General features: G+C 36.1%; 1 protein-coding gene and 1 pseudogene across 1 annotated transcript in view; one reads left to right on the top strand and one right to left on the bottom strand.

Moving 5' to 3' along the window:
• EXOC6B (exocyst complex component 6B) overlaps nt 1-26,223 on the top strand; it is a 557,753-nt gene that overhangs the window by 174,342 nt on the left and 357,188 nt on the right. The gene's annotated exons all lie outside the window — the stretch shown is intronic.
• Nucleotides 1,437-1,822, bottom strand: LOC115943494 (large ribosomal subunit protein eL39 pseudogene; annotated as a pseudogene).

The following is a 26,223-nucleotide window of genomic DNA, read 5'->3' as shown; positions in this document are numbered from 1 at the left end:
AATATCTAATGTGGGTTTATTATGATAATAAGGTACCTAGAATTTGGTTGTTTCTGTGGCATGGAAAACATAAAAGTCAATTAAAAATTTTTAATAAATATTTAGTCTAAAATCATATTGATTACCGGGGCGCCTGGGTGGCTCAGTTGGTTAAGCGACTGCCTTCGGCTCAGGTCATGATCCTGGAGTCCCGGGATGGAGTCCCGCAGCGGGCTCCCAGCTCAGCAGGGAGTCTGCTTCTCCCTCTGACCCTCCTCCCTCTCATGCTCTCTGTCTCTCATTCTCTCTCAAATAAATAAATAAAATCTTAAAAAAAAAAATCATATTGATTACCTGTATTTCCAAAGAAAAGTGCATTATTGCCTCTAATTCATAAAAATGGACACAGTCTTTACAGATAAAAATATCTTCAGATATCACACAATAATCCTGACATAATATATCACAAAATATATCAAGTAAAGAGATTCTATAGGTCTGGAGTTGGTCCTAAACATCTTTATATTAATAAAATTGAATGGATAAGTGATGTGAATCCCTAGGTGAAAACCACTGTTCTGGAAGATTTAACTTAAAGAAGTAGAGTCGTGGCCAAGTTAACACTTTAAACAATAACTGAAATTATGATGGATGACACTGTACTACTATCTAATGTCAGGCAAAGTGGCACCAAGACTCTGATAAATGGATACCTATCATGGACAGCGAGGACATTACAGTTTTCTTGGATCTTCTCATACAGCATACAATTTCTGAAACACCACATTTTCCAGATTTAATCTAGGGAAGGCTACGCATCTCTTCTGATTTGCTAACTCATCAATAATAACCTATCAACTAAACCTAAGTATTTCTAGCAAGGTAAAAGAACAAGTCCTTTGTGATTTTCCAGGGTCCTTCACAGAAATCTCAAAGATAGTTCTATGTGCAAAAGATATCATTTAGGGTTCAATTTTAGGAAGGCAAAATATCAAAGGTTGTTAAGAGATTTGAATACTTAAAGGTTCATGGTTACAGGGAAGTAATACTTGATTATCTATTTAATCAAAGCAACAATAAAGATTTTAAAAGCAAAAATAGGAGGAACATGATTCTAAAGAAACCTCTCTTCTAATGAGAGATGTTTGTTTTCTTAAATAATCAAGGACATAATAAAGTCAACATAAACCATAGAAAGGTTTTTTTTTTTAAAGATTTCATTTATTTATTTGAGAAAGAGCGAGCATGAGTGGGGGGAGGGGCAGAGGGACAAGCAGACACCCTGCTCAGCAGGGAGCCTGATCCCAAGACCCTGAGATCACGACCTGAGCCTAAGGCACTGAGCCACCCAGGCAGCCTCCTAGCCACACTTTACATACTTGGTTGTCAAGGGACATTTCTATCACTGCAGAAAGTTCTTTCTGACAGTGCTATGCATGATCTGACAGGAGGGGGAATTCAGTAGAAACACAATAGCAGTAGAGCCGAAAGGTCTCACATTTATTACTGAACCAACCTACTGGTGCAGAGGCACAGTAACAGAGAAAAATCATTTCCCTGATAAAACATGTCTATGGCCAGTTGGGAAGGATGTTTACAGAGTGATAGGATAGAACCCATGATTTTCATGCAGCTTAATTAAATATGTGGTGCCAATTAGGTGTGTCATCTCATGATGTGTGACGCCTTACAGACCCAGCTTGCTTCTTCTCCAGTGCCTCCTCTTGGAGTTGTACCTGATTTTATTACCAGTTTTCACCCGAATCCACTGGGGAATGGGATGATTCTGCTTTTGTTTCTTGGCCAGGAATTGATTGATTCTGAAAGTCATGGGAGAAGACATGGTGAGAAACAGCCAGCCATACAGAGCAGGATGGTGGCGAAAAAGAGGAAAGTTTTTTGATTAAGGTACAGAATCTTAGCTCTTTGGGCAGACTACAAGAGGGTAAACAGTAATCTTTTACAACCTCTTATTGAGAGCAGACCAAGAATCCCAGAAAAATTTGCCATTTTTAACAGAGAAAACCAAATTGTAGTTCTGTATCAACGTAATATCTGTTACTAAAGTTCTTTTGAAAATCCTATAAATAAGCCCATCAAACCTTAGTCATGACAAATAAAATTTTTTCCCAAAACTTTGTATAGTTTTCCTTATCCATACACATTTCAAAGTGACAAAACTGAATTCATTCATCAACAGATTCAAGTATATCTAGCCTCTCTTGTAGCATATTAAAGTAAGAAGCAAAAGTGTACAAACTTAAGTTTATGTTTAATAATCAGTGTTTTAATACTCCATCTTACCTAGAAATAATCCAGGTATCTAATGACTGCCCATTAATTAACTAAATTTAGTATTAGTCCAAGGTTTTAAGTTACCTAAAGATGTTGGAAATTGTCTTTTTAAGCTGACATAGTTACTGTTGAAATAAAATTTGTCAGAATAATTTTTCAATTTGGATAGACACAGATTTACATTTTTCATGATTTCAAACATTAAGTAGATGCAGCACTAGCTTATTTGATCAGTAAAGTATAGGAGGAAGAACATAGTAGAATTTAAAACTCTATGCATCTATTATACTTAATAATGGTATTAGAGAACATATAGCTGTTTTTAATAAACCAAAATAGTCTTATTTGCCAAAGATTTACCTAAATTATATGAACCTGAATTCATGAAATATTTTCTAGTTCCCATAAGAGTACCTCTTTTTTCACATTGAAAGTATTAGAATTTTAATTTCCTTAATTTCTAGGAATTCAAGGACTATTCTCTTTGTCGAAGTGCTTGTTTATCTGTAAGTCAACCAGAATAGAGCAACTTTAAGAGATTTTATAATCTAATTTGGTTGTACCATCTGGAGATCGGCAAATATACAGTCACACAATGAGAAGTAAATGCGTTTCTGAATTACAGAAATGTACACAGACACTTAAAGAGAGGAGGTTGGGATTTAATGATACACCAGAACAACTTATATTCAGAGGTTTTGAAAAGTTGGATAGCAAACCTAAACTTTGTGATGACAGCATTTGAACTGGAGTTGGAGTCCTGTGATGCTTTGTCACCATTCTTTCTACCCTACCCAGAAGGAGTTCTGAAATATTCAGTGAGTTCTAGGGCAGGACTTAAGTCAGTGGCTTCCAAATATTTTGAGTACTAATATGGATTGCTTACATTTTTTTTAAGGTAAAGACAATACATGCTCATTGTAGAAAATTTAGAAAGTAACATGTAATTTCATCACATGGAATTTTATAACCCAAAGATAGCTCTCACATTTGTTTTTTTTAAATAATAATTTTATATAAATTTGGGGTCATACAATGTGTATATTGTTTTGTATGTAGGTCTTTATCTTTAAAATAATGCTATGAGTATTTCTTCACATAACTAAATATTTATTTGAAACCATTTTTAAGTGATTGTATAATCATATGGTTGTGCCACAGTTTATTGAGCCATTCTTCGACTATTGGATATTTAAATTATGTCCAATCCAAATATTAGGGCCAAATGGCAGCTCTTTCAAAGATCTTGTATATATTGCCATGTTGTAAAAAGTAGAATCTTAATCTAACTCTAATATCCATAAAACTATGCTTTTAATTTAAAAATATTTCTGATGGCTCTAATTGAGATGGACTAAATAAAACCACTTTTTAAACCTTAAGACTATCTAATTTTACTTTATTATATGCTATTGAAATTTATTCCCAGAAATGAATCATGGGTTTTGAGAGAGTCAATGAATTGCAAACTTAGAAAAAATTGTAGTTACCTCCTATTGAAATTTTATCTTTTTTTGGATTCAAACACTAATAAAGAGGATATATATGAAAACGTAGTGTTGTACCTCCTTTCTGGACTGTATCCAAATATTTAAGCAGGTCATATTTAAATAGAAAATTACTATTATTGTTTCCATTCATATAATATGAGATAATAAGGTTAGAGATTTTTCTAAAATTTTTATTTTCCATTTATGAGTATAGGGGCAAATGAAAGGTAATTTATTATTTAAAAAAAATTTTTTTTAAGATTTTATTTATTTGCGAGAGAAAGAATGAGAGACAGAGAGCATGAGAGGGAGGAGGGTCAGAGGGAGAAGCAGACTCCCTGCTGAGCAGGGAGCCCGATGTGGGACTCGATCCCGGGACTCCAGGATCATGAACTGAGCTGAAGGCAGTTGCTTAACCAACTGAGCCACCCAGGCGCCCAAATGAAAGGTAATTTAGCACACAAAACTCAACCCAAAGAACTTTGGTTACTCTGAATAATGCTTGTTTTTTAATATTAATAATCATTTATTAAAGACTGATAGATGAGGCAGGCTTTAATGATCTCTAACTTAGACCTCTTCTGACTTTTGGCTTTGTAAAAAATTTAAAAATCACTCTAATTTAACAAAGAAATTTCACACTTGCTTTATTTCTTTTATCCCTTAAAAAATTTATGTGGTTTATGTTTATGTGGCCTTTAGATTTTTTAAAAAACTGGAATATAATATATGCTGATGAAAAATAATACAGGCCACTAATTATTTAGTTCCTTTAGCTGCTTTCTACACAATCTCATTTAACTTTTACAGTAACTTTGTGAGGTTGACATCATCTCATTTTTATAAAGATAGAAACTGAGGCATTAAAAGTTAAATTACTTAATCTAAGTCACATACCTAGTAAGTGGTACAGCTAGAATTCAGACCCACGTTTAACTGATTTCCTGTACTTCTTTTACCATGTCGTGTGTTCTCCAAATAGCTAGTATTTATTATTATTATTATTTAAAAACTGATCTTGTTTGCTGATTTCTTCTCTGAGAATCTTGTTATTTGGACACATATGGAGAAGAGACATAGGGAAAAGAAACCACTGATGCTACCTGCTTTCCAGGGATATTACTGCTTCTGTAGTTGAATGGGGCACTGCTTTATCACATTATGTGTCCCTTATATTTTCTCAGTCTGGAGTCTGTGCTTTTCTCAATCTTAGTGCTTACTGGTGCATGCCTAAAATATGTGGTGTTTTGTTTCTAGCCACATTAGTTATGTTCCTGTGTTTAGTGTTATTTTGTTATTTTAGTGATATTTATTAAATCTAAGTCTTACCATACTGTTAGTGAAACTTGTTCGTATTTGGACATCTTTCTTTTTTTTGGACTTATTTCCAAGATTTCTATTGATTGCAGAACAGTTACAAGTTACAGAGACCAGCCATCAAGGCTCTCCACAGCCTATCCCAGTCTATCACTCTAATCTCATTGTCCTCTGTTCCTTTACTCAGATAATCTCTTCCTACCAAAATTGTCCTGTGAACACATCAGGACCTCAGTTGACCTGTAGTTTTGGCTTGTACTTAAAACCCAGCACTACATCTAAATCCCCGATCAATTGGCACCTTCTTTGTATGGGCTTTTGGTATCTTCAGTTAGTTTTCTTTAAAAGCTTTATTTTGAAATAATTATAGAATTAACAGAAAATTGCAAAGATAGTTTAAAGAATCCTGTGCACAGTTCACCCAGTTTCCCCCAGATACCACGTTTTACATAATTATAGTACAATATCAAAATCAGGAAACTGACATTGGTACAATGTATTTGTGTGTTGCTGTTTTAGATTAGATTCCTGTAGCCATCGTCACAGTCAATATATAGAATTATTCCATCACTGTAAAGATCTACTGGTATCAACAGTTTATCAATTGAAGTGTAGAAATCTTACCTTTGTTATGTATCTTTATCCTCTTCTGTTAATAATATAATTGTCTTAAAAATTTTCTCTGTGTATGTTGAAATCTATGTCACACAATATTATACTTTTGCTTTGATCATCAAATATAATTTAGAAACCTCAGGAGGAATAAGAAAGCCTACTGTATTTACTCATTTTTTTCCTCTTTTTATTATTTGTCCTTCCTGATGTTCTAAGGTTCATTCATTTATCATTTCCTTTCCATTTAGAAAGCATCTTTTAGCCATTCTCTAGGGTAGGTCTGTGGGTGACAAATTTTCTTAGTTTTCCTGCATCTTACTAGAATGTCTCAAGACATTCTAATGAAGATATTTAAGACATGTCTTGATTTCTGCTTTAGTTCTGAAGGATAATTTTGCTGGATATAAAATTTGGGGTTGACAGTTCTTTTCTCTCAGCACTTGAAAGATATTGTATCATTTCCTTTGATTTTCCATAGTTCCTGATGAAATATCTGCTATTGTTTGAAGTGTTCTTTCTCTATAGGTGAGTATCATTTTTCTTTGGCTGCTTTGAAGACTTTTTTCATTGTCTTTAGTTTTCGGGGTTTTAATTCTGATGTGTCTTGGCATGGATTTCTTTCAGTTTATCTTGCTTGGGGTTGACTCATCTTCTTGAATCCGACTTCTCACTGGGCCTTCTCTGATACTACCATGGTCTCGCTACTACTTTGTGGGGGTTGAAATCCAGGATCCCCATATGACCTCCACTGACATCCATGTTGAGGGGCCTTGTTAACTGCCTGATGAGGGTGGAAATCTAGGCTCCCCATTCAGCCTTTTCTGATTGGGGAGTGGTGGGGTTCATATTTTTTGCCTGTGATGTTTGGCTGGAGTGGGATCGTTACTATCTAAAAGGTTGCTGTCCTGGTAGTTGTGCCTCTTTAGTCCTTTGGCTAGAGAGATGGGGCTTTTCTTTGACCTTGTCTGCTTTAGCTTTACCTGGTTGTTAGCCTTATACCTACTGTGGGATATAAGAAGCCAAAAAGAAACAAAACAACAAAACAAAACAAAAGCAACTCACCAGGGAACTCATCACCTGATGTTCCTTAGTTTCTGAGGTCCCTAACCAGTCTTTCTACTTCTCTCCACCTCTCTGAATCTTCTTATGTTTGCTTTATATATAATGTCCAGGATTTTTAGCTCTACTTAATTGGAGGAGTAGGGAGAAGTGTGGTCTACTTCATCTTTCATTAGTTAACTTTTTTACATTACTTACCATTGGCAAAATACTTTTATATGCATCATCTCACTTGATTCTCCTAAGAAACTTAATGTGGTGTAGCTGTTGGTATTATTATCTACATTTAATAGATTTAGAATTGGGACTGGAGGATTAAAAAGAAATTCAAGGGGCGCCTGGGTGGCTCAGTTGGTTAGGCGACTGCCTTTGGCTCTGGTCATGAACCTGGAGTCCCGGGATCGGGTTCCACATCAGACTCCCTGCTCAGTGGGGAGTCTGCTTCTCCCTCTGACCCTGCCCCCTCTTGTGCACTCTCTCTCTCTCAAATAAATAAATAAAATCTTTAAAAAAAAAATAAAGAAATTCAAGAGCATAGCCAGGATCAGAAATTCAGCATTTCTGATTCTACATTTTTCCCCACTCTATTAGTTTTGCTTCCCAGTCATTCCAGCCTATAGAGCATTTCTCCTCCATTTGAAAAAGTATAGCATTTACTCTCTGATCATTAATTTGGTAATCTTCATATGATTTTTAATTGAGCCTTATTTCTTTATCTGTTTGCCTTGACTAATCTATAGTGAGATTTTAAATTCTTTTTTTTTTTTTTAAAGATTTTATTAATTTATTAGAGACACAGCGAGAGAGGGAACATAAGCAGGGGGAGTGGGAGAGGGAGAAGCAGGCTCCCCGTGGAGCAGGAAGCCTGATGCGGGGCTCGATCCCAGGACCCTGGGATCATGACCTGAGCCGAAGGCAGACGCTTAATGACTGAGCCACCCAGGCGCCCCAGTTTTAAATTCTTTAAATGAATGATTAGCCTCCTGTACCTCATTTCATCTTTGGCTTCTTACACATTGTCTTGATCATAATCAGTATCTAAAAACTTTGTATTTGGTGAATTGCTTGTGTCTCCTTCTTATGTTGCCACTGCAGACTGGCTTTATCTATCTCAGTGAGTGTGGTATATTTCGACTGTTAAATGGGAAATTTAATTTCCCATTTTTTTTTTAATATAGCATGATCCTTCCTCCCCCAGAGGACTCTATAGCCTGCTCTGATCTACTTGTAATAATGTCCAACTTTTGTCCTTGACCATTTTTTTGTTTCTATTCTTAAGTTTTCTGCCTAAGGAAACATGAAAACTCTCAGGACTTCGATTGCCAGCCATTTCTTGTTGACTCCCAAATACCTTCATCTGCTCTGAACTCTCCCTTCAATTCCACTTCACCTTGGTGAAACTCAGAATGACACCTGATGCTCAAAATATCCAAAATTAAACTTATGTTCATTCATACTGAAAGCCTGAACAAAAACTTCTCTTTTCTTTCTTTTTTGGTAGCTGTACTAACTAGTTACAAATTAGGGATCTAGGCATTCATCCCCATCTCTCCCTCTTTTTTTTTTTTTTTAATAAATTTATCTTTTTTTTTTTTTAAAGATGTTATTTATTTATTTGACAGAGAGAGAGAACAAGCAGGAGGAGCAACAGAGGGAGAGGGAGAAGCAGGCTCCCCATCCAAGCAGGGAGCCCGATGCGGGGCTCGATCCCAGGACCCTGGGATCATGACCCAAGCTGAAGGCAGACACTTAACTGACTGAGCCACCCAGGCGCCCCTCCCTCTTTTGGCGTTCATTTCCTTGTTACAGCCATCATCACCATTACTACTGCCCATCACCATTACTACTGCCATAGCTACCAACCCATTTGCCAGTATTCATCCTTTGTCACACAGTGTTCTGAGCTCTTTACATGTGTTAACTCATTTAATTCTCAACAGCACACCATTGAGGTAGGTACTCTAATTATCCCTATTTTACAAATGAAGAATTTGAGACACTAAGAGGTTAAATTGCCCAAGATTATACAGCTAGAAAGTGGAAGAGCTTGGCAGGTTTTGGCAGTCTGGCTCTAGAGCCTCTGCTCTTACCAAGTTTTAGTAATTGTATCTTGATATTTTTTGAGTCTTCCACCTCCTATCCATCTCTACTACTAATGCCTCAGGTCAGACTTTCTTCATCTTGGGTGTCAGTTAACCAACCTTTCAGCTTTCCATTGTTTTCTCCCTTAAGTCCATTCTCTACATAGTCACTGGGAAGACCGCAGCCAAGGGAACTCTCCTTCACACAGAGCAGTAGTTCCCCAACACCTGGAAGTAATGTCCAGGCTTCTTATCCCTGCATCCAAGGGATGTCCATTATCTGGTTCCTGTCTGTTCTTCTCCCGCCCATCTTTTGTCACTATTTTCATCCTAGCAACTCTCACTTGGATGGTTTTTGAAGTCATTTATACCAGGAACTGGTTTGTATGAGCATTAGTTTTCTAATTCCTTCATGGGCTCCTTCTCTGACTTCCACTTTTGGTGTCCCACCGTAGCCCAAGAATCTTCTCTTTCCATTTCCATGCCACTTTTCCTTTCCTCATATTTTCTCTTGTGCTTGTTTTGGTCTTTTTTTGGCTGGACAAACTGAAAAGGTTAAGTTCTGGGTCACCTCATCTTAGAAGCTTTCCCTGAATTTTTTCTTTCCCTCTCCTCCGTTAGTGGGCTCGCCTGGTGCCCTGTCCATACCTCCATCATTGAGCTAATTGTTATATTAATCTTTATATTTCTAATATATTATTTTATTTTATTTTAAAGATTTTATTTATTTATTTGACAGAGAGTGAGAGTGGCAGGCAGAGGGAGAGTGAGAAGCAGGCTCCCCACTGAGCAGGGAGCCTGACATGGGGCTCGATCCCAGGACCCTGGGATCATGACCTGAGCCGAAGGCAGACGCTTAACCGACTGAGCCACTCAGGCGCCCCTTTATATTTCTAATATTAACCAATGTATATGTCATATACTTGTTGCTGTCTAAATGTGTTAAATGAATTCATTTGTTGGTATGAAGCTGTGCAGTGTTTTTCATTGCATAATGAAATGATACTAATAGAAGGATGTGCGAAAGTTCATTGCTAAAATGGCCCATCTTTGAAATGTTTTATTTATTCATCTAAATATCAGGAATCAGTAATTATAAGGTAAGTAAAATGCTTTTTATAAAGTATTTCACTGGAAGCACGGTATGTTGGATGTGGTGGTTCACATCTTGCTTCTGCTTTGTTGAGTGATACTGGACCAGTAAGACATATATAACCTTGAACTTTGGTTTTCTCACCTGGAATTGCTGGCAGTTAATGCTGATAGTCTCCGTAGACCAATGTACATAAATGTGATTGGAAATTACTAGACGATCCTCAGTACTTTCATAAATGTTTGCCTTTTGTCCTGATCCATTCTTGGTATATTCTCCCAAACTCTGCTTTTTCTTATGGTGACCGGCTCATGTCACTGGGTTTGTCTAGGGTCTCTTGGGAATCATTTAGCCTAGACTTTTTGGGTGATTCTATTTTCTAAATAGTGATTCTGTTTTCTAAATAAGCTAATTCTTTCCCCGCCCTTCTATCGATTTTTGGTTTTCAGTTAGATGTGTGTGTGTGTGTGCATGCGCACGTGCGTGTGTGTTTTCTCCCTCTGGTATTGGCGATGTCAGGACTTCTTATTCCTATAGTCTTAACAGCACCCTTACCATGTCCTGCCAGATTGTGCTTTCTCATTCTTTAAATCTGGTAAAACAATGTGTCTTTGTTGTTGCACCCCCTGTATTTTTGAATACTTGGCACATAAAACCCTGAAAAAAATTCTTTTACATTTGTTACATGGCTGTAATCTAGTAGCATTCTAAGTGTTTTGCATTGACTGTTTAATCCCTGTCACATCTTTAGGATTTATATTGGATAGGATGAAAAAATGAGAGGATTAGCTTTGTGCTCACCAAATTTCTCAGTAAGAAGAAAAAAAATGTGTTTAACTTTCCATTCTGTGCTTAACTCTGGATTCTTTGAGAGTGACATCTAAAAATGAATTTTTTGCCATATTAACTTTAACTGTTTTTGTTGACTGTCATTTCCATTTTTATTTATACTACAGTACGTGTGAATCAGTATATAATGGCGATTATGAGTAGATTTTAAGCAGCTTGTTCTACCACTAGCATGTGAAGAAGGATGTCATGGGTGTACTAGATTCTAGTTTTGCGCTAGACTTGTCTTACGACGTTAGTGAAGTCATTTAAACTCCTTGAATGTATTTTCCCAACCATCACCTGAGATGGTTACCTCCTAGAATAAAATGAAATTGTGAGAACTGCTAGCAGAATCAGCAATTCTGGGAATACTTGCTAAATACTTTGTAAGGAATTAACTGACCTTTTAGATCTTTTAATGGTAGATTCTAGTTATAAATCTTTAGGCTCAGTCTTCTCCCACATTTGACTTTGTATTCTATTTGCATTTTAAACCTTCTTATTCTTTATGCTTACCATCTTTTCCTTTACCTTTTTCTTAGCCCCACTCTTCTTCTCATGATGACAGACCCCAAAATGATTGTTTCTGTGATTTTAGCCCCTTCCAAAATTGTGAAAGTATAAAATGCTCCAGGGGATAGAGAGAGGGAAGATATAGTGTCAACCTCTGTTTCACCTTTTATCTTTTGAGAATACTTTAGCTGACTTAAGTTGCCTATCTCTTTGTTGACCCTGGTCTTGCATGGAAATGATCAGTCTATAGACAGCTAATTATCAATTCACACAATATGTTTTTTGGGGTCATACGTTTTTGGTTTATCATAAATAGAAATAAAAAGTTGAGAATGTATTTTTCTACATCCAGTTTCAGTTGTGGATATTTGGAATAGTTTGTTACCCACATCTTTCGTTTTTGATGGTGCTCTTGGCCAGAGAACACTGTGACCATTGCAGTATTCTACTGTTTTTTTAAAATTCCCCAAGGGCTACATTATTGGGGACTTTCCTTATGTAAAACATAAAAGTGTTGTTGTTGTTGTTTTTTAAATTGCAACCATATTTTTTTTTTATTAAAATCAGTTGCAATTCCAGTGAATACTAGGCAGAAATTTTTCCAAACATTTGCCTGAGCTGTTGTTTCTATTTTTAATTTTATGGAAACTAACTTTTTTTCTGATTGTAAAAGTAATACATGTTCATTCTAGAGAACTTAGAAAATGCTCACAGGTACAGTGAAGAGATATACATCATTAGTGATGTATCATCTAAGAAGAGGTGGTTAACATTTGGATAGATTTTATTTTTTAAGGATATACAAGCCCATATATTCATTTATTAATAACATTGGTGTCATTTATATAAATGGATTATTGGATATAGTTTAGTATTTATGTTTTTCATTTGTTATGAAATACTTAATGCAAATATATAATATATGTAAGTTATAAAGCATAAAAAAAAGATAAACCTCTTTGTACTGCTCTTCAATTTAAGGTAGATACTATCAACAACTTTGAAGCCCTCTGAGTTGCTCTACTTCATCATACCCCTACTTCCTTCTCCATCAGAGATAACCAATAATGCTACATTTTGTATACATCATTTACTTCTGTTTTTTTTTTTTTTTTGTAGATATGTGCGTAACCATAGGTAACATATTATTTAGTTTTCCTTGGTTTTGATCTTGATAAAAAAGGTAACATATCTTGGGCTTGCATTTTACACCCAACACTTATGTTGCTATCATTTCTTTATAGCTTGTTGATTTTCATTGCTCTAGAAAAACAGTAGGATGTATTGCATCATTCACCTGAAGATGAACATTGAAAGATGGCAAGTTTGATGACCTGAAAGTAGTGTAGTATGATTTGGCATGTAAAACTATATATATAACGGTTGCATGTTATATTATACATACTATCACTTTTTGTTTTACTTATGTTGAAGCTGTGTTATATTAGGTGTTTGACTCTTATGAGATTATTTTTATCTTTAGTAATGCTTTTGCTCGATATTTTGTGTAATATTAAAAAATTATAGTAACTTTTTGTTGTTGTTAGTACTGTTTGCATGGTGCAATATTTATTTTCACTTTTTTTGAAAATAAGTTTTTAGATGTGTCTCTTGTAAATAGCATATGGCTAGACCTTTAAACCAAACTAGTGTGATCCTTTATCAGTGTTTATTAACAGGGGCATTCAGTCTACATTTAATCTGCTACTGATGGTGTTTGAATTTTTATCTGTCATCTGAATTTGAACTTTCTCTCTTTTGGCTCTTCTCTGGTTCTTTTTTACCTTTTCTTGCCTGCTTTTGGATTGATTTTTAAAAATCATGCCATCCCCTCTCTCTCAAACCCCCTTTCCTCTTTTGAAAGTTATATACGCTTTCTGTTCTTTGTGTGGTTAGCCTAGAAACACCCTTAACCTGCAAAAGTTTGAAGTTAATCAAGACTTTTTTTCTCTCCAGTTGGATAGGGACCTTAGAACACCTAAATTCCATTCATCTCCCATCTGATTTGTGATATTATTGTTTTATACTTAATTTTCTTTTTGGTCCTACTAGACATTATTGTTGTTTCATATAGTCACTGTTAGTTTATATTTGTCCACATTTAACTCTTTATTCCTTCTTTCCCTCAATCTCAGACTTTCCATTTGAGATGACTTCCCTTCTGCCTGAAGTATGTCCTTTACAATTTCCATTGATAGAAGTCTGTCTGCAACAAACATTTCCAGTCTCCCTCTCCCCCTGCTGTTTGGCCTGAAATTTTATTATTTCACCTTTATTCTTAAAAGTAGGTAGGTAATTCTGGGCTTGCAGTTATTTTCCTTTATTACATTACTTATTATTTCACTGTCTTCTAGCTTTTCTTTTTGATGTTTGTCAGCTGTCAGTCTGGCTGCATTTTTAATTTAATTTATCCCCCTTTTTTCCCTGTGTGATTTTAACTATTCTCCATGTCTTTGGTTTTCAGCAGCTTCATTGTGATTATGTTTGTATGTAGATTTTAAAAAAAATTATACTATCTGGGATTTGTTGTACATCTTAAATCTATGGATTGGTGTCTTTAATCGATTGAGGAAAATTCCCAGCCATTCTGTCTTTAAATATTGTACTTGCCTCAGTCTCTGCATTCTCTTTCTGGAACTTTAATTAAATGTATATTAGATTATTTTTACTCTAAACTGCTTGTTATTTCCTGCTCTATATTTTTCATCATTTCTCTCTGGCTTCATTCTGTATAATTTCTTCTGACCTTTTTCCACTTAACTAATTCTTTTTTCTGCTGTGTTCCATCTATGAATGATATTCATGAAATTTTGAATTTCAGGTTTTTTTCTTTTCTAGTTTCCATTGTTTCCCCAAATCTGCACTCTCTCCTCTCTTTCTCTCTCCCTCTCTCTATCTGTCTCTGTCTCTTTCTCTTTCACTAGTTTCCTATTTCTGGAAGGTATTTTCAACAGTTTTATTTCTTCAAACAGAGTAAGAACAGTTGTAATATCTGTGCCTATTAATTCTAAGACCTGAAGTCTTTAGGAATGCTTTTCTGCTTGTTCACATTCATGGATCTTGATTTTCTTTTGTGCCTGGTTTTCTTTGACTCTGACCTGGCTATTACCTTTGAGAAAATTTATGTGTGAGTATGTGCGCATGCGCATGTGTGTGTTCTTAGGGCCTAGGATGGAAGTCCTTTCTCCCGAGATGAATTTTGTTTATTTCTGTCAGGTACCTTGGAGCACTGCCAATAAGGAACTTTCTTAAACCAGACTCATGTGGTCCATCCAGGCTTGGGCTCCAAGACCTTGTGAGGCCTTGTCTGTGACCACAGTTTCTTCAGCATCTTGGTTTGGTTTTCCTTCCTCTCCCTGCCCTTCAAAAACAAATATTGTGTTCTGCTCTTTACTGTGGCCACCTTCCTTGGACTCCACTCTAGTTGGAGCCAGGAAGGATTTAGTTATGATGTATCTTTATCTCTAGGATATAGTCCTTTTAAACTTTATATGGGAAAAAATGTTTATAATATTCTTCATCTTGGGTGGACTTGAGCCTTAACTTCTGCCCTCCTCACTCTTTCAGGTTTCCAAAATGAACTCAAGTTTGAAGTTTCTGGAATTGTAACTGGCAAATGCCCTCAGTTCACAATTAACTTTGGTGCTGTAGTGTTCTTACTTCTTTGTGTAAGTTTTCTCCTGGAATTTGTTGCAGTGGTTTCATAAGTAGCTTATTAGCACTTCAGTGCTTTTTTGACTTGATGTTTTTTAGTATTTTAGCTAACATTTTTGCTTGTTTTAAGCAGAAATGTTGGTTTGAGTAACCTCTCTATTATTAGAAATAGAATTTCTGTTGTGATTTGTTGTTGTTAGTGCTAACTCAGTTTCTTTGGAACAATATTTATCTATGGGTTCTATAGTCCTTCTGAGAAAATTTGTAGTATTTTCAGTCAGGTGCTTGTGAGGTGGGGGACACAGATTACCTGAGTCTAATTTAAATTACATTTTCAACTTGGTATTTTTTGAGCCCCAGAACCATATGCAAGCTGTTCAGTGACCACAAATGCTTAGGGAAACTCACCTTCTCATTCCCTGCCCCCACCCTGGTCTCCTCATCCTGAAGAGTCTTTGTGGAAGCAGGCTTGTATCTGTGCCATGTGATTTTGTGGATATGTATTTCTCTAGTTCAGTTTTTATTAAGTGTCTAGCCCTTTGTTGTTACAGCGTTTTTACTGCATCTCCACTTAAATTCCTTGCCCTGTATGAGCCAGAGGCTTTATTTCTTGTCCCCCTTGTGTATTCATTAAAAATGAAGTTGTAGGCCAGGGGTTGGCAAACTTTTTCTGTAAAGGGCCAGATAGAAAATATTTTAGACTTTGCAGGTCATACGGTCTCTGTTGCAACTACTTAGTTCTGCTGTTGTGATATGAAAGCAATTGTAGACAATTCTTAAAGGAATGAGCATGGCTGCTTGAAAAACTTTATTGACACTGCAATTTGAATTTCATGTAATTTCCACTTGTTAAGATTTTTCTTTTTTCTTTTCAACCTTTTAAAAATTAAAAAAATGTTCTTAGCTTAGGACTGTAAGCTGGATTTGGCTTATTGACCATTGTTTTTCTGATCCATGTTTTAGGTTATTAAGATATCTTTCCTCCTTGCTGCTGTCATTCTTGGCCCTTTTAGAATTTTTCTCACTTCCGTGCAAGCTTAAGAAAGCTTAATACTTGTTTTAATATAAAATCAAAAGAATATTTTTTGTTTTATCTAGCATTTTTAGGTGTTTTGCAATGTTAGGATTTCAGGATATTTTATATATATAGAGAGAGATATAGATATATCTCTATATATCTATATATCTATATATATATCTAGATTCATATTTATTTCATCATTTCATGTTAAGTGATATATCATGAAATATGAAAGAATGACAAAACACTTCCTATTTCAGATTTTATTGTCCTTTCTGATCCATATTTTATATTTGTTTTTACATAACTGTAAGGGTTTATGCACACTATTTTTTTTTAAAGATTTTATTTATTTATTTGAGAGAGAGAGAGAGAACATGAGCAGGTGGGAGGGAGAAGCAGACTCCCTGCTGAGCAGGGAGCCCAATGTGGGACTTGATCCCAGGACCCTGGGCTCATGACCTGAGCTGAAGGCAGTTGCTTAACCTACTGAGCCACCCAGGTGCCCTATGCACACTGTTTTGTTCTGTGTTCTCATGTAACATTCTTTGGACTTTTATGCATACCCGCAATCTCCATATTTATTACTTAATAAATATGTAATCTTTGTTTCACTCTTGTAATTCTAGGTTAATTTATTTTTTTCTTCAGTACTTTAAACATATCATTCCATTGTTTCTGATAAGAGAGATCCATTGTATTCTAATTGTTCTTTACCTGAATGTAATACATGTCATTTTTTTAGGTCTTCTTAATATATTTTTTATTGTTGAGTTGTGCAGTAAACTGGTGAGGGTTTTTGGGGTGCATGTGTATCAGTTTTTAGCCTTCTTGGGGTTTACTGAGCTCCTTGGTCTCTGGTTTGAAATCTTACATTAATTTTCTGGAAATTCTTATTCAGTATCTCTTAAAATAATTCCCCCTCCCCCCCAATACTGTGTCTCTTTTCCTTCTGAGAATCCAGTTATACATCTGTCATACTGTTAAATATTGACTCATTGATCTCTGGTCCTTTTTTCTTCACTTTCATAGTTTATTTGATTTCATTAATGCTTCCCTCTGGTTCATTCAGTCTGCTTCTAAGAACATCCAATAAATCTCTTATTTCAGATATTATAATTTTCAGTACTGGAATATCCATTTGATTATTTTTTGAGTTTTTGTTTCTTTGCTGATATGGTCTACACATTCTCTCTCATTTCTTCCAGTTTTATAAGTTCTTTACATATTTATGGTAGTTATTTTAAAGTTTTTGTCTGCTAACTTGGACAAGTAGGTCATCTGTGGGTCTACTTCTATTGCTGTTAACCTCTCCTGATTATGAGTTACATTTTTTTGCTTCTTTCCATGTCTCAATTTTTGATTCCTTTGCTCTTCCAGCAGGGCTTTGAGATCAAAACACTTAAGGCTATAAATTTCCCTGTGTTTTCCAGTATGATTTCTGTCTTGCCACATTTTGCTTACTTAGTTATGGACCTGTGAATGGAGGTAGACTGTGAGGTGGTAATTGGAAAGTAGGGGTAACTAATTTTGTGTTTGGACATCTCTAGGTTCCAATCCCCCATACCAGCCCAAGTGTCTGCATTAAAAATTTGACTGGTTTTTATTTGTTCCAACAGTTTAAAAAAAAATCTGTGATAGGATTATTCCTTTCCTCACCTGTGACCCAGACTTGACAGCTCTCCCCTATGAGGAGAGTGGATGTCATTGTCTGCTAACCTTGAGAAGGGCTTATTTCCTCTGCTACTTTGTTCATTTAGATTTTTTTTTAAGATTTTATTTATTTGAGAGGGAGAGATTGAGAGAGAGAGAGCGAGAGAGAGAGAGAGCGAGTGCGAGTGCACAAGCAGGAGAAGGGAGATGCAGATTCCCTGCTGAGCAGGGAGCCTGACATGGGGCTCCGTCCCAGGACCTTGGATCATGACCTGAGCCAAAGGCAGATGCTTAACCAACTGAGCCACCCAGGTGGCCCTGTTCATTTAGACTTTGTTCCATCCATATCTGTTGTATGTTTTTAAAGAAGAAGAAATATATTTACTTTTTGGTATTGGTATGGTAAAAGCAATGAACTATTATGGTTTTCTACAGCATAATTAGAATTGAATTTCCTTTTTCTTCTTTGAATTTAGTTTTTAAAAGTTTCTTTCAGCTTTGGCATTCATTGATGAAACATTAGCATGGAGGGAAAGTAGGTTGAAATCTCATGGCTACTGTGTGTGTGTATGTGTGTGTGTGTGCATGCAATAAAAGAAATTTTAAAGAATCTTTGGTTCAGTAATGCTTGTGTGCATATGTGAGTATTTTGGGGAGGATGGAAGAGGTTGGATATAGGAAGGAGAATTAGGTTACTGAAGACCATTAAAACTAAGGCATACAAAGGTCTTTTAGTTAATAAATTACTCTGATTTCCAAGGTCAGTGATTTTTCACTCCTTACAAGAAAGACTTTCTGGAATTATCTTTAGTATCTGGAAATCTTGCTAAACTTTATTGTTTGTTCCTTATTCTCTGCTTTTTATACCTGCATCCCTTTAATATCTTCTTTGTGATGGTACTGAGTACCTTATTTAGTTCTTAAGCGTTTTTAAAGTTCCTTAAAACTTCAAGTCTTTATGTACGAAATATTAATGTTCCATGTTGAGATCCATAAAGCTAAGAGTTCAGGGATAGAATTGTTAGAATCTTGTATATTACATTCTGTTTTCATTTATTTAGCACTGTGCATTCTGGTCTAAATAACATTGTTTAGTTCATTTAAACTTATTTTTAAAGATGACCTTTCATATTTACTGAATTTATATGGAACTTTCATTCCTTCAAACAATATTCCATATGTTTTGACTCATTTCTGATAATTTCCTTAATGGCTTTTGTTCACTTTGAATTGGGATCTTTTTCTTGCAATTTTGCAACACTTTTATACCAACTCTTCAAAATTTCAGTCCTAGGCTTCTGGCCACCCACTAGAAAAACTTGCTGAAGTTCTATCTGGTGTCTTTGAAACTTGTATAAATGTTGGGTGTGACTTGTTAGCTAGTAGGTTAGCTGTCTAACAGTATTGTACCCATATTTTCTTAGGTTGTCACATTGAATACCATAAAATATTTGGGTTCTCATGTGTTAGCTCTTTGTGTTTTAAACATATATATCCCTCTTTTCTTTACAATGGGCATTTTTTCAAGTTTATTGAGGTATAATTGATAAATAAAATTATAAGCTATTTAATGTATACAGTGTGATGATTTGATGTATGTATACTTTGTGAAAGGATTCCCTCCATCGAGTTAATGACCACATCCATCACCTCACATATTTACCCTTTTGCTGTTGAGAACATTTAAATTCTATTTTTAAGCAAATTTCAATTATACAATACAGTGTTATCAAATGTAATCACTGTATTATACATTAGATCCTCAAACTTTATTCATCTTATAAATGGAAGTTTGAACCTTTTTTTTTTAAAGATTTTATATATTTATTTGAGACAGAAAGAGAGAGCACGTGCATGCACGTGAGCTGGCGGGAGGGGCAGAGGAGGAGGGAGAAGCAGACTCCCCGCTGAGCAGGGAGCCCAGTGTGGGGCTCGATCCCAGGACCCCAGGATCATGACCTGAGCTGAAGGCGGACGCTTAACAGACTGAGCCGCCCAGGCACCCCAAGTTTGTTTCTTTTTAACAACCTTTCCCTATTTCCCTCATCCCCTGCCCTCCAGCCCCTGGCAACTACGTTTCTACCGTTTCTGTGAGTTTGACTTTCTTTGTTTTTAGATTACATATACACACATAAGTGATACTAAAACATGGGCATTCAGTTGACTCTATGTTTCTGGGAATCTTAGAAGAGTTATTTATATAAAAATTTTTCTAAACTTAGAAGAATTTATCATGTTTTTAATTGTCCACTTATCATGTAAAGCTCATTAAAAAGGAGGACTAATTTTTCCTATTTATAGATCAGGGAGTGTCTGTCTGGATTATAGAATGGAACATATATTTTCCCAAACATTGACCTAAAGACTTGGGTTTAGCATCATATGGTATTTGTAAAAATGTTATTTCTTGAGAGAGAGAGAGAGAGAGAGAATTTCTAAAACTTAGATGATTTTAAAAAATTAGGTAGGTAGGGCGCCTGGGTGGCTCAGTTGGTTAAGCGACTGCCTTCGGCTCAGGTCATGATCCTGGAGTCCCAGGATCGAGTCCCGCATCAGGCTCCCTGCTCAGCAGGGAGTCTGCTTCTCCCTCTGACCCTCCCCCATCTCATGCTCTCTCTCTCTATCTCATTCTCTCTCTCAAATAAATAAATAAAATCTTTAAAAAAAAATTAGGTAGGTATAGTTATATTTTCAGTAAGTTATGAGATGCAAGATTGTCCCAATTATTTAGGGAAAGAACTTGAGATTTAGAGTTAGGTTTAGTGCAGATATAACCCTCTTTGGGAAATAGCTTTTTTATGTTATAATCTGTGTTCACTCTTTTTCCTTAATGCTATTCTAAGAATGGCAATATTTTTAAAATGCCATGAGAAAATTATTTCACTGAAATAAATTTGTTGTTTGTTGTGTATATGCATTAGCCATGAGGGTGGTTTTGTTAAGTTTGACATTTAGAATATTTGTTAGATTAAATCTTGATAACATTAGGTTAGAAAGAATGTGAGTGGAGTGTATTTATATTTCTGGGGGTGATTATTTTCTAAAACTTTATGATTAAGGAATCCTCATTAATATCTGGTTTCTTATGGAAAGGGGATGGAATAGATTTTTGTTTACTCCATAGGCCTGTCCAGTGGTGTGTGTGTGTGTGTGTGTGTGTGTGTTTATTTATTTATGGCATATATATATATATAGTGGTAGGTATATAAATCATTTTATCTTTATAAGATATTGAATTTAAATAAGCTTGGTAAGTGATGTAATTGGACTTGTGAAAGATTTCATTTAAAGAGTTGAAAGCATGTAGAATATTTTGTTTGAAATTTATTTAGGTTGAAAATGAGAGCAATTATTATTGGCCTATCTAGAAAATAAAGTTTTATTAATGCCTAATAACTGAAACTGTCGCAGTAATCTTTATTTAGTTCCCTTTCTGATTCATTCTACTGATGGCCTGTAGAGGGCATTACATGTATGGGAAATACAGCTTGGTATTTTCTGTTTTCATCTAAAGTCCTTATATACGGTGAATAGGTTCTGAGTTATTATTCACATATTCTGTGATATGTCATAAATATCAGGATTAGTATCTTTACTGATATTGGATTGAGGTAAAAGATAGTTACACAACTATAAAACTAATTCAATTACAGTGCGTTTTTTGTTACAATAATATTTTCTTTAACTGTGGTTTCATCTTTTCTGAGGACCAAATGAAGGAACTAGGCTTAAAGGGATTTTGAGGGCATATAAATAAAGCTTCCTAAGAGTTGTTTGTCTGGAACGGATTAGTTTATGAATCAGGCTTTAATGTATGTGTGCTAGTCTGATCTTTCATGAAATGCCAGGAGTGGTCCTCTGCCATTGAACAACAACTAAAAGAATAAAGGTTTCTTAATTGCAGGCATTTCATGAACTTAAAATGCAAAAAAAGCATTTTCTTTATAAGTTAAAGAAAAAGATATAGTGAGAACTGTAGTAAAAACTTACAAAATGCTCTTCCTCTGGGCTGAGAGTTATAAAATCAAGGCAAGAATGGGGAAAGCTGGGATTGGGAGTTGTGAAGCTCTCCCACAGGTTTCCCTTCACCCGGTCAGCGGACCGACATGCCTTCTCACGCTGGGGTTTTAGCGTTCCTCTTCCGTGCATTGGAGAATCTTTCTCTTTTTTTAAAGATTTCATTTATTTATTTGAGAGAGAACAAGAGTGTGAGAGAGTGAGCACAGGGGGAGGGGCAGAGGGAAAGGGTGAAGCAGACTTCTCATTGAGCACAGGGCCCAACGTGGGGCTCAATCCCAGGACCTGGGGCTCCATCATGACCTGAGGTGAAGTCAGACGCTTAACGACTGAGCCACCCAGGCGCCCCTGGAGAGTCTTAATTGTAACCTTTATTGGTAGTATTTTGTCTTCAGATTTTCAGATTTATGAGCTTCTTAATTGCATAAGAGATGCTTGTAATTTTGTACACATACCATTGAATAATTAAATACGTAGGGCTATCACTATTTCGTTATGTTGTTTAGTTGTCAGTGGTTGGGAAACTGAGTAAATGCATGAGTGATTCAGAAGAAATAATTTGTATAAAGTCTGAAACTTTACAGAAAACTTTATTGATGAGAAAGCCTTTTTTTTTTTTTTGGCCAGGAATATTTTAATGATGTCTCTCACTCTTTGGTATAATATAAGCCAGACTTGGAACTAAATAATTTAAATATAATAGGTAGTGTGATATGATCAGTAAGAGAAGTGTCATTATTAGGCACATGAGAATATACTGGCAATGATTTAAAAAAAATTTTTTTTTTTTTAAAGATTTTATTTATTTGACAGAGATAGAGAGAGGGAGAGCACAAGCAGGTGGAGTGGCAGGCAGAGGGAGAGGGAGAATCAGGCTCCCCGCTGAGGAAGGAGCCCGATGTGGGACTCGATCCCAGGACCCTGGGATCATGACCTGAGCCGAAGGCAGCCGCTTAACCGACTGAGCCACCCAGGCGCCCCCCCAATTTTTTTTTAAAAAGATTTTATTTATTTATTTGACAGAGAGACAATGAGAGAGGGAACACAAGCAGGGGGAGTGGGAGGGGGAGAAGCAGGCTTCCTGCCTAGCAGGGAGCCCGATGCGGGGCTCAATCCCAGGACTCTGGGATCATGACCTGAGCCGAAGGCAGATGCTTAACGACTGAGCCACCCAGGTGCCCCTATACTGGCAATGATTAAGGGTACCACCACTGTGGTTAGTTTTGCCTTCACAACTTGGTTCTACCACTCTCTGGGGTTTGTGACCAACCTGGGGTCCCTTAAAGCCCCCCTCTAAACTTTAGGTTCCCCTTCTCTAGAGTGGGAATAACAAAAGTAGCTACATTATCGAGTTGTTTGTGATTTAAATAAAATAATTCAGATTATGTGCTCAGGATAGTACCCGGTGCATAAAGAGCACACACACGAACATTTTTATTGTTACTATAGGATTCCTTTTTGTAATTGGTTTTTTTTTTAGACTCAAAAAATTAGAAGATTTTCCTCATTTCAAGGGTAAAATGAAAATTTAAAAGTAATTTTGAAGGACCTGAAACCAGATTTTGTTCACAGATTTTTTTTCTATTTGGTTTAAGACTGTGAATAACACCAACTCTCAGGGGGAAATCTCCATGCATCTGTGAGATTTACTTCAATAATACTGACTTCGGGTTTTGTATTATTCTCCTTCCTAAGGTGGTTAGAGCCACTAAATCATTTGGGGACTCTAGAAGATCAGTGTGACAGAAACTTCCACCATATCAAGTGACCAGGGACTAATAAATCTAAGATGATTTTTTTTTTCTGGCACAGTGCATAATTGTTCAGAAACTACTTTGATGGAACATATAAAAAAAACATTCTAAGAGATCAAGATCTAGTCTTGATATTAAGGGGTAAAAAAAAACACACACACACCAAACTCCAGGACCATAAGGGAAAAATGTGGTGGGTGGGGGAAGTCCTTGAAAAGTTAACTTGGGTCAGGGAAATACCAGTATCTCTGTGGTCTTTCAGGAACAAAAAACATCTTTTGCAGAGGGCTAGTGCTTGAGCCAAGATATGAAGTGACCTTCATGGTTGGCTGGCTCAACCTCAAGTTTTCCTGGGGAGAGTCGGTCAGCTTTGCTAGAGTGCTTGCCAGTGGGCAGCGGAGCACTTGCCAGTGGGAATCAAGGAAATGATGGTTGAAGTGAGGAATGATTGTTATTTCTCACCAGCAGATAGGTACACATTACTTGCTGAAATGATTCAGCACTTTAAAGTTGAGAGCTGTGAGACTTTGTGAGTTACACATGAGGAACATAGGACCCAGGAGGATCAGTGCCCTTGGAATACTTCTGGGATAGCTCTATTCCCTTCTGCTTTGAATCTCAGGCTGAGGTGTGCTTGTAGGCCTTTTCTTCTTTTTTCTCCTCACTGCTAACCCTACCCCCAAGGTTCCTTGACTATTTATAATAGAATGTTCTAGAAAGCAGCAGGTAAAAATTTTCAGCTGCTGGGTGGGGGGATAGGGGAAGGATAGGAGGGGAAGAAAGGTGTTTCATCTATCCCATCAGTGCTTAAAGTACTACCATTTAAAAAAAAAATGACATTATTCTGTTCTACCCTCACTCCCTGGAAAAAAACAGGCCTCTTGTCTGGATCTTTTCGTTTTAATGATTTCCATGAAAAGGCTTTTACCCAGGCTCTGACATGACTGTCAGAACACACATTTAAATGCGAGACTGCTTAAAAGGCTATTGATATTCCCTGGTGGAAAAGAAAGTGCTTTAAAAAAAATCCATCTGTCCGTACACAAGTTAACCCTGACTATTTTCTTTCTTCCTCCTCCTCTTCCTCCTCCTCCACTTTTTTGGTCAGAGACTCAGGTTAAAGCCAGATCTCTGGTCTCACAAAAATTTGTGTGTCACCGTCTCCCAGAAGCTGTCATTTTCGTACATTGATGGCTCTGATTAATTTAATCCAGATCCAAGGATATTGAGTGAGGAGGAAGAATGCTTAATTTTGATCTAAGGCTGCTGTTCAGTCTCAGACTGCTTCTTTTGAATCTGGGGCTCATTTCTGTTTGTATGTCTTGGATATGTTAGCAAAAGTCAATGGTCTGTGTAGGAATTGTGTATGGTATTCATAATCAAAGACACATTTGGCATGAAGTTACTAAGTGTTAGTGGGAATTAAAGTTCATATCAGATTGCTGTACTATATAAGCAGTCTGTTATGGCAAATGGGTTCTGATGTAACAACAAGGTATTTGATAAGATTTTAATTAATTGTTAGGCAGTTGAGCTGTCAACATGGTTGGTCTGTTCTCATGTTGGTGAGAGAATGTTCTGTCTATTAACCGCTAACCATAATGTTCATTGTTGTTCTCTTTCTTACATAAAGTGTGATGGTTTACTGAACAAGCAGGAGACTTAGGCAGTAAAATCCATAACTAGAAAAAAATTGCGCTACTGAGAATGCACTTCTGAGAAAAGTAATATAATTATCCAGATTTTATCCACTATAATCATGCTACCTGAACTTACCTAGACATTCATGGCTACTTATAAATAATTATAATTATCTCGTAAGTTCTGGTTTCTTTTTTGGGGTGACTGTTCTGAACTTTTCTCATGTCACTCAATTCCACAACTTTACTTCTGTTCTACATTTGAGCGAATGACCTTTTACCTAGAAAAGGAAGATCGTTAGGTAGAGATCTAGGCCATTAGGATAATTTTCCCAAATTCCTTTTTTTCTATTTCAAATTTCCCTTGGGCCATTCACCCTCTCTTTTCTGTTTCAGAGAAAGAAGTACTTGGCTTCCTTAATATAAGCCTTTTTTGATCCTGCTTCTTCCTAATTTTCTAAAATGTTGTTTTAAGTGATTTCTTCTCTTAAATTTTTGGTCCCTTGTTTGGCTCTTTTTTTTTCTGCTCACAAACTTGGTCTTGTACTTTATTAATAATAATAATAATATTTAAAGAATAAAAAAGAAAGTATTCTTTTAGCCATACTGCCCTCTTGAATGGAGCTTTAGCTTTATAGTTCTTTTTAATGCTTTTGCGGTGATATCTTTGAAGTTTTTCAGTTCAATTCAGTATTTACTGAGACTTACTGTGTGCTTAGCACAAAGATCAGCCAGCTACAGCCTCTGTCTTCTAAGAGTTTAGGTATATTTCAGTCTAGTAAAGAAGATTAGGTCTAGTTATGATATTAAGTGATAGATGCTTTAATAGAGCAATGTACTCAGTGCTGTGGGAACTTACCCTGGCATTCACAGTGTGCCCTCAACCTGTCTTTGGATTCTTACCTCTTATTGAATGTCTGATGACTCTCCTAATGAAGGATAAAAAAATTAATGCTCTTATATTCCTTTCTTTTCATCTCTTTTATTCTATCTTTTGTTGTGGGGGGTGAGATCTGGTTATAATTGTAATTAAAATAATGCTGCAATAACCATAGGAATGCAGATATCTTTTTTTTTTATTCTTATGTTAATCCCCATACATTACATCATTAGTTTTAGATGAAGTGTTCCATGATTCATTGTTTGTGCATAACACCCAGTGCTCCATGCAGAACGTGCCCTCCTCAATACCCACCACCAGGCTCCCCCCT

Source organism: Leptonychotes weddellii, chromosome 10 (assembly GCF_054177405.1).
Source record: "Leptonychotes weddellii isolate Sample4059 chromosome 10, ASM5417740v2, whole genome shotgun sequence".
Taxonomy (NCBI): domain Eukaryota; kingdom Metazoa; phylum Chordata; class Mammalia; order Carnivora; family Phocidae; genus Leptonychotes; species Leptonychotes weddellii.
Note: the sequence above shows the minus strand (reverse complement) of the source record. Positions and strands in the feature narration are given on the sequence as shown.